Below are 13,881 nucleotides of genomic sequence, written 5' to 3'. Positions count from 1 at the left end.
GGAGCCCTGATTCTGTGTGGTCTGGGCTTGCTCCACCTGGTCTCTCATGTTCCTTCCTTACGTGATCTCCTGTAGGTGTAGGAGTCAATCGCCATTTAAAGAGAAAGGGGTGGGTACTGGTGAGTAGACAGGCCTACCCTGAATCAGCAACTAGGACATTTGGGTTTGTACAACCCACACCTTGAGGGTGTGGATACAGAAGAGAGTGTAACCTGGGAATTGTCTTCCAGCTTGAATCATCTTCTTTCTGAGGCCTCTGAGATTTGGCCCCTGTCTGGGGTCCTGAGCCATGAAACAAGAGGCCTAGGAATGGCCACTTGGACCTCCATCTTACCCAGAGCAGCTCCATGCCAGAGTGGAACAGAGTCCTTACTCATGGACATGTGGAGATTATTCTGGAATTTCAGGGAGAGGGCTGAGAAGCCCTCCGCAGGGTAACAACTTGAGTCCATGGGGATGCCATGGCTGTCCCCTTGGCCATTGTCTCTACGGCAGGCTGAGGAGGTTCCTCCAGCTCTGAGGCTGCTGCAGGGAGGGAAGGGTGGGGTCCTGGCCTTTCTGGCCTCCCCAGTCAACTCTCGTTCCTGCAGCCGCCCTGGAGAGAGCAACTTTCCTCAGCAGCCACGTGATCAGAGGAGTCGGGGAGGGGAGTGAAGTGCACATGATCACTTGCTGCTGATAGAACAGTGAAGAAACTAATGGGCTCTTAGATCTCGACCATTAACAGTGGAGCGGTATGTCAGAGGTATTCACGATGTCAGTCCTCCAGATGTCAGTCCGGGACAGACACGGAGCTGCTCACTTGTCCTGCCTAGTCTGTGAGAACACCTACCTGCACCCCAGGAGGAGCGCTCCCTTCCCTTTTGAAACCTTTAGTTGTGAACTCATAACCGAGAAGTGGAAGGCCAGGGTTTTGACATGGTTGTTTCTGAGATCTACGGAAGCTGCACTACGTAGCAGCATTATGTGCTGCTTTAGGTACCAGAGAGAGCCACAGCCTCCTGGAACTACATTCCAATCCCACCTCTCTTAGCACTTACTGTGTGAGCCTGAGCCTCTTACACAGCCTCTGTGGATGCCAATTTGTTCATCTGTAACACAGAGGGATCCCGTGGAACAGTCCTCTTCCTTCCTGGAGGAGAGAAGTGATCTGAGAGATGAAAAACAGGAGCTGGTGTCCAGGAAGGAAATGGACAATGTGACTGAGAGGCATTTCATCTGGTGTCCTTAATCTGGAGTCATTGGCCTGGGGCCCCCAGCTGGGCTTTTGGAGGCTTAGGAACTCTGTGCAGTCATGTATAAAAGCAATGAGTGAGTGAGCATTTTCCAGAATCTTTGAGAAGATACTCAGAGAGGTCATGGCCCCCTCAAGGTGAACACCCACTGGCAGCTTTGGGTGGGAGCAGCCTGGACTTTAACCACTACATTGGGGAGGATGGGCCTCCCTTTAGCAGTAGCACCCCAGTCAGCAAACTTGGCCTCTTGTCCAGGGGACTGAGGGTACCTTGCTTCTGATTCTGGGTGAAGCTGATAGGGAGGACAGAGAAGCATGATGATGAAGGAGGTCATGTGAGACAGTCAGAGATGGACACATTTCCCAATGAGGTACATCTGCCTTCTTGCCCCTTTGTGGGAGCAGAGCTGGGGCCGTGAGACCAGCGTCTGTCCTTTCATTTCCCTGGGTCTGGTTGCCCTGCAGTGGATCAGTGTGATGAGAGCACAGACCAGGCAGGAAGTTTTGGGGAGTTGTCTTCTCCCAGCCTCGGAGCCCCTTTGGGTGTGGAGCTGGCAATACCTGCTTTGTCGTCTTGGCCTGACTGGACTTTGGGTTGCCCTTATTTGGGGGTTTTCCAGGTGCACAGTTGAACATTGTCAGAGACCAAGTTGCCAGCTTACTAAGAACAACAACCTCAAACCATGTGGCTCTGAATAAGAGGCCAGGAGCCTGGGAAACTATGGAGAAGAAAGACAGTCAACTGGGAAAATGGGAATGAGGTAGAGCTATAGGCAGGAGCTCAAGTGAAACTTATGCCTGACCAAGTGTCTGTCTGTCTAGCCAGCAGCTAATTTTCACCTTGTTAGAAAAAAGGGATTTGAAAAGGCTTGACCTCTGATAATAACCCAGGGGTGTACCACCAACTCGATGCAATTCAAAGCAATTCAATGAATAAACAAAAATTTGTGAATTACCTGTTGTGTCTTCGGTACCTTACCTGGCAATGTCAAGGAAGTATAAGAAATAAAAGGCACGGTCTCTGCTTTTGATGAGCTCATCAGTTAGGTGGGAGAATAAACCTTTATATAAGGAATAGCTGGAGAGAACCATGGCTGAGCTATGTATATACGTGCATCAAGAATTCATCTCTGGTCAAGAGCCCTTTGCTGGTTCTTGTATCTGCAACTCATGGCATCTGAGAAATGATAGAATCCAAAGTCTCATCTATCTGTTCAACTTTCCTCATTTTAGGGCTGAGAACTAGACCAGTGATTGTTTTCCTGGGAAGAAGTAACATACAGATGCAGAGGGAATGACGCTGTGCCTGGTTAGGAGACGAGAAGGCATGGTGATTGTTAGATTAGAGGCTGCTTTTTCCAGGCAATTAAAGAGTGTGGATTCCTTGACTTGCCTTCATCTCCTTCACCCTACTCCATGCTTTCTATGCCTTCTTCCTCTACTTAAGCTTACCACATGACTGGGCACCCTCTTCCATAAACCCTTGGTTATCCAGGGGGAAAAAAAGCCCTGAATTATAGTATATGCCAATTTCCGTGGTATAGACACTCCAACCATGGTGAGCTAGAGCCACCAATGGTTTAACAACCAGATCACAGAATTCCTAAAATTTAACAATTGGCTATCCTGAGCTGGTCATTACCGAACACTTCACAGAGCACTGGGTCCAGATGTTATGGACAGAGTGGTGACCTCCATAAAATACCAGCTTGGGCACCCACTGGGCAACATCCATTGGGAATGGGAAGTTCAGGGAAGAAAATATAGCTCCATTTGGTACCTAGTACTCCAAGATAATTATCAGAGACAGAAACCACAAGTTGAAAGAGAAAGGGTCTGTATGCTTGTCTAAGTTCTTAAACTTAGGAGAGAAGCCAGTCTTTTTGAGATGCGCTGTGTGGCCTGGACAAAAGACTGGCTTAGATGACTTCTGAGGATTATTAAATCCGTTTTTAGAAAATTTATAACTATATGAAGCCTTCTAATGGGTTAAGGGATTAGCACCCCACTGTTTGCAAGATGGAATCTCATCACCCTTCACCCCGTTCACTGAGCCCATCTTCTTCATACCTTCTAGTTCATTTTGCTCCAGGGTAATCTCCATCCTCATCCACAAAGTCAGATTACCTCAGGTCTGGTTGAAAACATCAGTACTTAGGAGGTCAAAACTTACCTGGTCCTCACAGGGATACCCATTTCCTGCAGTTTCCCCTGCCTCCCCTCCTCATTGAGAGCCCTGAGGGATTGAGGAGGAGTGTGTACCCATCTACTGGATAATGGGAACAGAGTCCGAGGGCACTGAGTCTTGGCACCTGTGAGCAGGGACAGAGGGGAGGAGGTCCAGTTCAGCTTCTCCAGGTGATGTGCCGTTCCATCCTGGGCTCCAGTGGGAGCTTGGTGAGCCAGCAGAAGGTCTCTAAGGGGAAGTCAAGCAGAAATGTCAGTCAGGCAGTGGAACGGGGCCTGAAAAATCACTGCTGAATTCCAGATGTCAGGAGGGCAGGAGAGGGGGAGTGAAAGACGAAATGAGAACATTTGTTTGCAATTCTAATATAACAAATCAACAGATCACTGGGCAAAGATGCCTAATGAAAATGCACATGATGGATGTGGGAGGGTGGAGAGAGGAAGGGAGGGATGGAAAGTCCAGGCACGGGGCCTGCTGAGGAATCCAAAGGTGTGTGTGTCCACTGCAGTCCTGCTGCCAAGGGCAAAGGCACCCAGACAAGCTAGCCTTGGGCTGGAGTCCTAAATCTGCCACTTTATTCACCGTGTGGCCTTGGACCAGTTACCTCACATTCTTGCTCCTCCATTTCTTTCTCTGTAGAATGAAGCCATTAAAAATTCCGAATTAAATAGGGTTTTATGAGGATAAAACGAGGTAACTGGGATAATTGATGCTTGCTATGTGGAAACAGCTATTATTTTATTTTCTTATTTAAAACACATATTATAGTGTCTGGTGCATAAAGTTAATTTCCTTTCCCTTCTGGGGGCAGTTTGCACCTAAGAGAGTCTTGAGAGCTTGGAGCTCAGATGTCACCATCTGGCCATTTTAAGGCCTTCACCAGGTTTCCTGTCTGGGCCCCTTGGATGGAATCAGCAAATCCCACTCTTCTCCAATTCTGCTTTCAAATCTTCTTCTAGATGTGCAATGTGGGGCCGATATTTAATGGCATGGGGTCTGCATTTCCTTTTGTGTAAAGAGATGGTAACAGTGCCTAACTTACTGGGCTATTGTGAAGTACAAATGCAAGGTGTTGTGGGGATGTTTGTTGTTCTTACCTCACCTTGACTGAGGTATATAAGTGCAGACTCTGGTTTGAGCATGCTACATGTGGTCTCTCATTTAACCAGAGACAGCTGTAAGGAGTTAATACTGTCGTTCATTGACGGCTCAGGGAGATGGGGCATCAGTCTGACATATTACACCGGAAACCACACCTAGCCATCTCGGCCTTGGCCTGCTGGGTGCCCTGCCTCTGGCCTTCTCTTCCTCCATCTGAGCTGGTGTGCTCTTGTTAAGATGGTGCAGAGCTGCGCTGGACCTGTCAGGGTGACGTCAGCTCAGCTTTTAGAGCCAGGCAGACGATCCCCTTCGTTAACTTGTGAGTTTTGCCCTTTAACTGTGATCTTGATTTTTACTCCCTTATCATGTGAGCCTGAGAGGCTGTGTCCACCATATCAGAAGGCAGAATGTCTGAGGAAGGATACGGGGAGAGGCCAGCAGAGTTCCCAGGGAGAAGGAGAACCTCCTGACATCCTTCAGTACCATTCAGAGTGCTCCATCCCACTGGAACGGGTGAACAGAATCTCTGAGGAGATCCTCAGAGCTTTTCTTTCATGTTTTTCTCTTTCTTTCCTTCTAGATAGTGAAGTGAGGTGCTAGAATTGGTCTGGCCATGGAATCTGGCAAGATTTTCCAAGTCATATATTTACCCTCTTTTTACAACTTCGCAAATTTTCAAAGCATTTTGGGTATGAAAAATGCCATTATCTATCCAGGAGTGAATGTCAGTTATGTAGGGGTGACTGTATGCTGTAGAGTGAATGTTTATGTCCCTTGAAAATTCACAAGTTGAAAACCTCATCCCTGATGTGATGGTATTAGGAGGTAGAGCATTTAGGAGGTGATGAGGTCATGAAGGTGGAGACCTCATGGATGGGATTAGTGTCCTTACAAAAGAGACCACAGAGAGCTCCCTCACCCCTTCTGCCATGTGAGGACACAGCAAGAAGATGGCCATCTGTCAACCAGGAAGTGAGCTCTCACCAGACAGTGAATCTGATGGTGCTTTGTTCTTGGACTTCCCAGCCTCCAGAGCTTTGAGAAATAAATTTCTGTTGTTTAAGCCATCCAGTCTATGGTATTTTGTTATAGCAGCCCTAACGGGCTAAGATAATGCAATAATTGCTGATTCACCATGGAGATAAGTCACTTATCTACCACTCCCCATGGCAGTAGACAACTAGACATGATTGTGTGTCTGTGAGGTGTGTTCTGTGGGCATCACCTCCAGGGGCACTGACGAGGGCTGAATGACTGGATTTAAGGCAGGCACCCCCACTCAGCTGCTGTGAGGAGAGTGCTTGAAGACCTGAGAGAGAAAATCAAGATGGTATGGGATGTGAGTTACCCCAGACAAAAATCCTCTCATCTGCTTCAGAAATAACGTTGAAGAAGGAGCAGATGGCAGGTTTGATGCATTAAACTACAAGTATGAGGGGTGGATGTGGTGAGGTGGTCTGGTTGGCTAGATCAGGAAGTTAATGAGAACGAAGCTTAAGGAGATGCCCCCTTAACGGGCCTGATGGTGCTGTTTTTCACTGTGTGGTAGTGGGAATGGTGACTGTCAGGTTCTTTCGCACTTCTAGAAAAATGATTAGCATGGATGTTCTACAGGTGGTAGACAACACAGCCCTCACGTGTGGGGAGGGCAGAGAATGTGTGAGGTTCAGTGGAATCAGTGCCTACCCGCTAATAGGCGCTCCCTCAGTCAAATCCCACAGTTCCTGCCACCCCACACTAACACAACCCTAATGCGGATGTGCACCAGGCTGCCCAGGTCCTGGCACTTATGTCCCTTTGCTAGATGCCACCATCATTCAGGATGCTCAAAGTGCAACAGCAGTCATCTTTGTCAAGAGTCATCTTTGTCAAGAAGGGAGTTAATTCCTGATAACAACTCCTGAGGAAAGGGCATTGCTAAGAGGTGGAGAAGGTGAGTGTTTGGTCTGATTTCCAAATCTGAAACAGAGAAGTACGTGTGGGAGAGAATTTCAAAACAAAACTTTCAGATTCTAGAAGAGAATATTAATGAAGGCTGAAATTTAGCAAGATAATGCTCTTAAGTTTATCTAAATGTTTTAGAACTGGCTCATGGTCCTCCTCTGCTCATTGATAGGATCAGTCTATTATTGTGTTTCCTGGAATGGAAGCACACATTTTTGAAAAGAAACTATGCCAGAGACATCTTAATTTGAAAGAAGTGCCAATTTAGAAAATGAAGGAGAACCCTGGAGATGCTACGTGTTGGTCTTTGGAAATTTCCTCTGCTGAATCCATCAGTGACAGTGTTTTCCCTTCCATGTAATAAAGAAAGGATACAGACATGAGGTTAATTAGGAGCTATGGGTCTAAAGGAAGGCTGAGGATGGAGCAACCCAGGGGGGACGTGGCCATGACTACCAGCAGCTTCGTCATCACCACCCTTATTCCTATCGAAGGAGCGTATGCAGGGAAACAGACCACCATGGGCCTGCCGGTAGCTGGAGATTGACTCTAGAAACATCTAGGCTTAGAAGTCCCTGTCACGGAACTGTCAGTTTCTCTTGCCACTCGGAGGGAAGAAGTAATACACAGAGCGTCAGCAGAGTTGGGTCCTGGGAAGAAACTTGCCCATTGACTTTAACTTCAGGTACCATGACTCCTCTTTCTGAAGGCTTGGGACTTCAAAACATGATTGTGAGTGGCCCGGGAGACAGGAAGCCTCACCTAAAAGAGAACAGGGTGTAAAAAAGATGATGCCGCTGATTGGATTTGCCTTTGCTGTAGGAAAATGGCCACAAAGAAAGGAGAGGCTCCGAGCTTTGGCAAAGGACTATCTCCTGGTTGGGTCAAACTTCCTGCTCCTCCACAGAACTTGAGGGCGCTGAGCCCTGGAAGACACCAGAAGCGTGAAATGCAGTGGAGAGGCCTGCTGTCCTCAGGCCTTGGTTGGTTGGTCTTCTTGGTGATGGAGCCCAGGGTGGTGGTCAGATGCACCACCAGGACAGCACAGGCCCAGCCAGTCAGCACTGACACTGTTTGTAAACATCTGACAGGACCCTACTGGAGCCACCCTGTTGAATGTCAGCCAGCCTGGGGCTCATGCAGGGGTTTGACCTCTCAGGGCCCTGCGAGTCCCAGCAACCTATAATGTTAAGTTTGTCGGATTAGGACAAGGTAATTCAAAGGGCCTCCAAGAAGAAGTCACACAGAAGAATCAGGAGGCAGAGGCACTGCTTATGGGGTCAGCCTGGTTCCTTGTTTAACGCCTGTCTTTCATACTGAATTGTAAGCTCAGGAAGGCCTGGGATCACTTTTGTCTTAGTCCCTGCTCCACGCACGCCTGGTGCTCAGCCCAGGACCTGGGGCACAGTGAGTGTTTAATAAGTGCTCATCAAATGCATGAGATGAGTTTGCAGAGGGGGACTTCTCTGAGTGACAGCATTTGGAAGGACAAAGGTCAGGATCTAAAAGAAAAAAGAAAAAGAACAGGAAGACTCCCATGGAGAAGCAGCAGATTGGAATCCAGAAAGAAAACGTAGGTGGTGGGGAAAGTTGCCCGTTGGAGGAAAGTAAGAATCTTGAGGCATTCCCAAGAAGAAAGGGGGTGGAAGAGACATCTGTTAAAACTTCTGAAAACAGGTTGGGTGCTGGGGGGGATGCTTCATTTTCCTCTTTCCAGGGTTCTCCCCTTTGTTTCCTGTTTCTCTGTTTACTTACATACAGTCTTACATACAACCTGCAGGCTCACCCCAGCTGCTGTCACCTGGGACCTCTGTGGCCCTGGGCCCTGAAATCCAGGCTGGTGACACCAAGTACAATCCTTTAATATCCAACTCTTTGTTTCTGACTGATAACTTGTTCTCCACCCCTTCGGACCTGGATCTGTCATGGCTTTTGCCCCTGGATCTGCCAGGCCAGCCCCAAAGGCTAAGTGTGACCATTTAGGGCCTGGGGCTTCTCCTCAGATGGGTTAAGCAGACGGGCCCCAGCCTCGGAAGATCTGGGGCCTCCTTTCACCTCTGACTCTGATGGACTGGTGACTACAAACCAGGAATGTCACTCTTGCCTGCCATTTCCACCGAGCACACTGGTGACATGCTACTTTGGGAAGCAGTTGGCACTCCTTACCCTGAAGCCTCTCCAAGTGCAGCCTGGTCCAACCTCTGGCCTCATTAAGCTGGGTCTACCTTTGGGGTCACCCTTCTCTGACATTCAGCCTTTGCTGGCCTTCAGCAAATCATTCTCTGAGAGGCCTTCATTTCCCTGACTGGCAGCCAAGCAATAGAATTTTTATTTGACTGAATAGGTTTTTTAAATGTGGTAGAGTCAGGATTTATATATATAAATATATTTATATATTTATGCATATATGTAATATGAAATGTAAAAGACATGAAATAAACTCCAAAAGCAGAGCTTGAAAGATAATTCCATCCATTACTACCTAGAAAAGGTGGAGCTTGGTGGAATGAGCACAGGGACATGCTACCGTTCTCCAGCCTTGGGATCTATGGGCAGCATCCTGTGCTTCCAAGTACGTGTTCCTGGCTTGGGGATGTCAGCGGGAGGTAAGAGAATTCTGTTGTTATTCTCAATTCAGTTCAGTCGGCACTTATGTGGGACACACTCTCGTCCAGGCCCTGAGCTGGGCACTGTGAACCTGGAGATAATGAAGCACAGCTTGAGGAACTCCAGCCCCACTTGCAGCGCAGTCTTTCAAAATACTGTAAAGAGAAGCATGTTGTGCAGGATCTCATAGCGAATTCAGTGACAAAGCCAAGTTGAGAAATCACTTTTAGAATTTGTGTTTTGTTGCCGTGCAGGTGAGAGGGAGTCTTGTGGGACAGAAGCTAGTTGGGGGGGGATCATCTGGGACTGAGTCAGGAGACCGGGTTCTAGCTCTGTTCCTGATGGTAACTCCCCATGTGGACTTAGGCCATAATCTTGTGGTTTGCCCTGGAAGGAACCCAGGGTCCACTATTTCCAGGATATGAATAAAGAAGCTGAGTCTTCAATACTGAAAGCCTTAGCTTTTCCCATATATAAAATTGGAATAAGAATGGGATGCTTTCCTTCCTTACCTTACATGGATTTTGGGAAACAAAATGTGAGAACAGCTGTCAGAATATTTTGGAAAAATAAGAAGTACATAGCCGTCTTGATTCTGCCTCTAGAAGCAAGTGTCATCCTGTTTATCAACCTTCTTTACTCTTCATTCCCTTTTCCACCAGGTGCCCAAGTGAAACCCTGTAGAGCCCAGCAGGGTGGCCGCACAGAGAGTCAGATACAATATTTAAAAACATTCTACTTGCAGGCAGAAACCCCATAGCAGCAACTAGGCCTGACTCTGTATAGTTGGCTCTTTCTACAAACAAGTGCCTGATAATCATCCTTCACGGTGAAATATTTGATTTATTCTGTGGAGATTCATTGGAGGGCCTTTAAAAAAGGAAACTGTGTAGAAACACTTGCTAGCAGCTTTAGGAAGAGGGAGGAAGGAGTAGAAAGAATTATGACCACGCAGCCTTGGAATGGTTATCATATTAAACCTGTGTTCCATGAGTGGAAGGATTTTCCGATGCAGTTGGGTATCTTGCCTCTGGACAGTGAAATTGCTATCCTCTGCCACAGAATAAATTACCTGTCAGGCTCTTTTAAGTAGTTTCAGGATGGTTAGTTTGAAGACAGCAGCACGCGCTGGAGAAGGCAGGTGGGGCTTGGGGTAGGGAGAGTGTGCTTTCGAAAGTTGCGTGTCATAGTGTTATGTGCTGTGTCGTGTAGATCTGGTGCGATTTGACAGCTGCACGTGAGAGGCAGCAACCTCAAAGAATTGCGAACTGCCTTCCAGGTGTTTGTCTGTGCAGCACATGTCTGCAGTAGGCAGTGGGGAAGGTAAACCAAGGCTCCCTTTTTAAACATAGGGATCCTGGCATTTTCCTGCAGGCTGAAGCTCAGAACTATTGTGGTTGCCTCATTGTGGGGAAGTGGTAGAATGTAACTGACTCCCATAAAGATAAAAGTGTGTTCTATGGCAACAATGCACTAACTCACACAGACCCATGCGCTTGCGTGCACACACACACACACACACACACACACACAAAGTAAGTTTTCCAATCAGCTAGCCAGAGTGCATTATCCTGATCCCATAGAGCTTCAGAAAGCACCACCCCACTCATTTGGCATTAGGACATTTTCCGGGGCCAGGAAGCAGAAGCTCCTCACCCTGGTAATACCTCCATCAGCAGGGCCTGGAGACCCACAGGTAAAAAGACAACTGTGTAAAAGTGTTGACTAGTGGCTTTAGGGAGGGGGAGAGAGCAGAAAGAGTTACGATCACAAACTTTGGTTGACCATCTGTTGCAGGCACCTCTGAGTTCAGAGCTTGCCCCCTTAAGCAGTGGTTTGCAAATGTTTTGGTTCCAGAAGTTGTTTGAGCAGCAGAAAATGCCCCTCCTTCTCCCAAAAGCATACCTAGCAAATGTGTAACCTAAGGTGAAAGAAAAGGGTAATCATGCATTGACATAATCATATGCATGTATATGTGTGTATATATGCATATATGTATATACATATGTATATGTGTATGTATATATGTATATGTATATAAATATTGTATGGATAACCAAATACGTTACTTATTTGTGTGTTCTAAAGCACAGATGGGCACACATTCTTAGAGACCTGTCTGCAGACAGCCTGGAGGGTCTTCTGAGGCTCCCAGAGATTTCTTTCTTCAGGGCTGGCCTCAGTGACTGCTGAGCCCGAGTGAGGTGGGCCTGCTGCATCTGTGGGCTGTGTGTCTGAGGCTCTGGCACCTGCCAGCTGAGATGTGAGTGTCAGGGCAGCTGGATCTGGCAGAGACTATTTTCTGCTTCCCAATTCCCTCCAGGCCAGAGATAAAATGAGAAGTACAGTTTGTGAATGATACCAGGGCTGCTGAATGAACCAGGGATTATTAACATTCTTGCCGATAGTAAAGTGTGTTATATGTGGTAATAATTACAGGTTAATGCTTGTTACCTGGGATAAAGAGTTTAAAATGGACATGATAGTTCATCTCAGTGCTGGTTGAGGAATTAATACGCCCACGTGTTTTATAGAGTTATGGCAAGTTAAACTTTAGACACTATCCTGTAAAAGTCTTTGACTGACTTATTATCCAGCAGTGGCCAGTGGATTTGGAACAAAGCTTTTTGTTCGATATACTGACAATCAGTCATAAGGAAGATTGAAAAAAAAACCCATTAGATCGAGAATAGAATTGTCAATATCAAGCTAAAACTAAAACTAAGACTATACAGAATTGTATTGAAAGAAAATACGTCTATTGAGTTGTTAGTAGGTACCAGGCATTGGGCTCAGCCAGGCCAACTGCCAGCAAGTGGCAAATATGGGCTACTACCACATTCTGATGGCAAAGTCCTTGCTTTACCATTATACTGTAAGACACTTTTAAATGGATGTTAGACTAATATTGCGATGATCTGGCTAGAATTATCATCCTATGCTAGTACTCACTGTGTGGTTGAGAAGTGAGCAGTTCCATGTTTAGCTGGGTAATATGAACAATAGCTGTGTTGCGAATAATGATGTTATATACCTAACACCCCCCTATTTCACCTGTGTCATTTTAGACCTTAGATGAGGGGGGCTGGGAAATAATAATAAAACAAGTGAATGGTTATCGAGCATATACTAGATGCCAGGCGCTGTGTCCAGTGCTTCATCCATGGATTAGGTCATAAGAGCAACCCTCTGAAAGAGTCACTTAATATTTTTATCTGCATCTCATAGACGAGCAAATCGAAGCTCCCAGTGGTCACATTTTAACCAGAGTCTGTGGTCTCAACCATCCTTTAACCTCAAGTTATTAGCATGTGCTTGTGGCATGTTGCATGCAAACCCACATGCATGTTTTCACATCTGTAGGTTGTGCTGAGACTTTCCTGCAGAGAATGTACCAAAGATGAGCTTCTCAAAGCCATGGCATCCCCCACGGAGGGCCCCCAGGTCAGGACCCACTCCTTTTCAGGAGATAAGGGTCATCCTCCCCCAACCACAACCACACACTGAATGTGGCTGCTGCCAGCAACCTTTGGCTTGCCTCCCAGCCTTCCCTCCACTAAACCCTTGGCTTTGTCTTGGCTCTTACTAATGCCACTTTTCACACCTCCACGTCTTCTCCTACTCCCTTTCTCAGTGTGATGGTGGTTTCCACCTGATGCAAGTCAGTGACCTTGGCTCGTTGGGCTGTCCTCTCTAATCACACGGGCCCCCTGCCTCCTGACACTGCACAGGGTGATGGGGCAGCTCTATCAGTGTGTGCCCACGTCATCCTGTTCACCACCTCTGGGTTTTTCTGTATTTTCAGGTTGTATGCACTTAGTGGCATGGGGTCAACCCAAGGAGGGAGAAATGAGGGAGAGCTCTGTTTACTTTGCATTTGGTCAAGTGACCTTGGGAGGACCTTGAAGAGATCAGTTAGGGCAGAGTGGGCTAAGGATCTATCAGTGCACAGGGACAGATCTGGCAGGTGTTTTTGCCTCAGAGGCAGCTCTCCTTCCATTGGTGGTCCAGAGTTGCACACAATTGCATGCTCGCCCCCCAACTCTTACACATACACCTGCACACCACCAGTTGTTATGGTTTCGTTTGTGAGAATGTGTGTGTCTATGCGTATACACGTGCACAAGTGATTATATCCCTCCCTGCTAGATTTCTGCCCCTCAAGAGCTCATTTCATTGGGTCCTTGAATGACTTCAGCTCAGGACCATGAAGGGCAGAGGCAGTGAGCTGCTTTCTGTCAGTTGGCAAAGATCCGGACTTTCAGGATCTTACTTTTATATTCCATGTCCTGACGGTGGTGCTTCTGGAGAGTCTCTTTTGAGACCAAAACAGGCACCCAATACTAGTTGATGGGTCACCTGGATAGCATTCTCTTCTCCACGGGGTCAGTTAGTGGCCTTTTTCCATCTGAGGACTCAGGGAACCAGGGAAGGGGAATCTGGACAGAAAATCCTGGTGCATGCTCTTCTGCATCTATGATGTTGGGTCCAAAGTCAAGAGCAAGTCATGTTTGTGTGAAATGGAACATCTGTGGGGCACTGCAGCCAGGAAGCCTAGAAAAATCCAAGCCAGGTGGCTCCACACAGTTCCTGCAGTGATGGCATCCAAAGGGCCAGCAGTCTAAGTGTCCTCAAGCCCTGAAATGCCTTCTCTGTCTGTGGAGAATGGCAGCTGTGAAGCCACTGCATAGAATCATATCCCAGCTTGAGAGAAGGAGTAGAGACTTTAGTAGGTCATTCCTAGCTTGTGGCAGACATCCTTTAGCCTCTCCCTTCCCCCCTCCTGTTCAATGACCTTTTCACTAAT

The 13,881-nt window shown here is 47.2% G+C and overlaps 1 protein-coding gene across 1 annotated transcript in view; it reads left to right on the top strand.

Annotated features, from left to right (window-relative positions):
* PLXNA4 (plexin A4) overlaps positions 1-13,881 on the top strand; it is a 367,932-nt gene that overhangs the window by 53,225 nt on the left and 300,826 nt on the right. The gene's annotated exons all lie outside the window — the stretch shown is intronic.

Source organism: Ceratotherium simum, chromosome 1 (genome assembly GCF_057802395.1).
Source record: "Ceratotherium simum simum isolate JZ-2026a chromosome 1, ASM5780239v1, whole genome shotgun sequence".
NCBI lineage: Eukaryota > Metazoa > Chordata > Mammalia > Perissodactyla > Rhinocerotidae > Ceratotherium > Ceratotherium simum.
The sequence above is the reverse complement of the archived record's forward strand: the minus strand, read 5'-3'. Positions and strand labels throughout refer to the sequence as shown.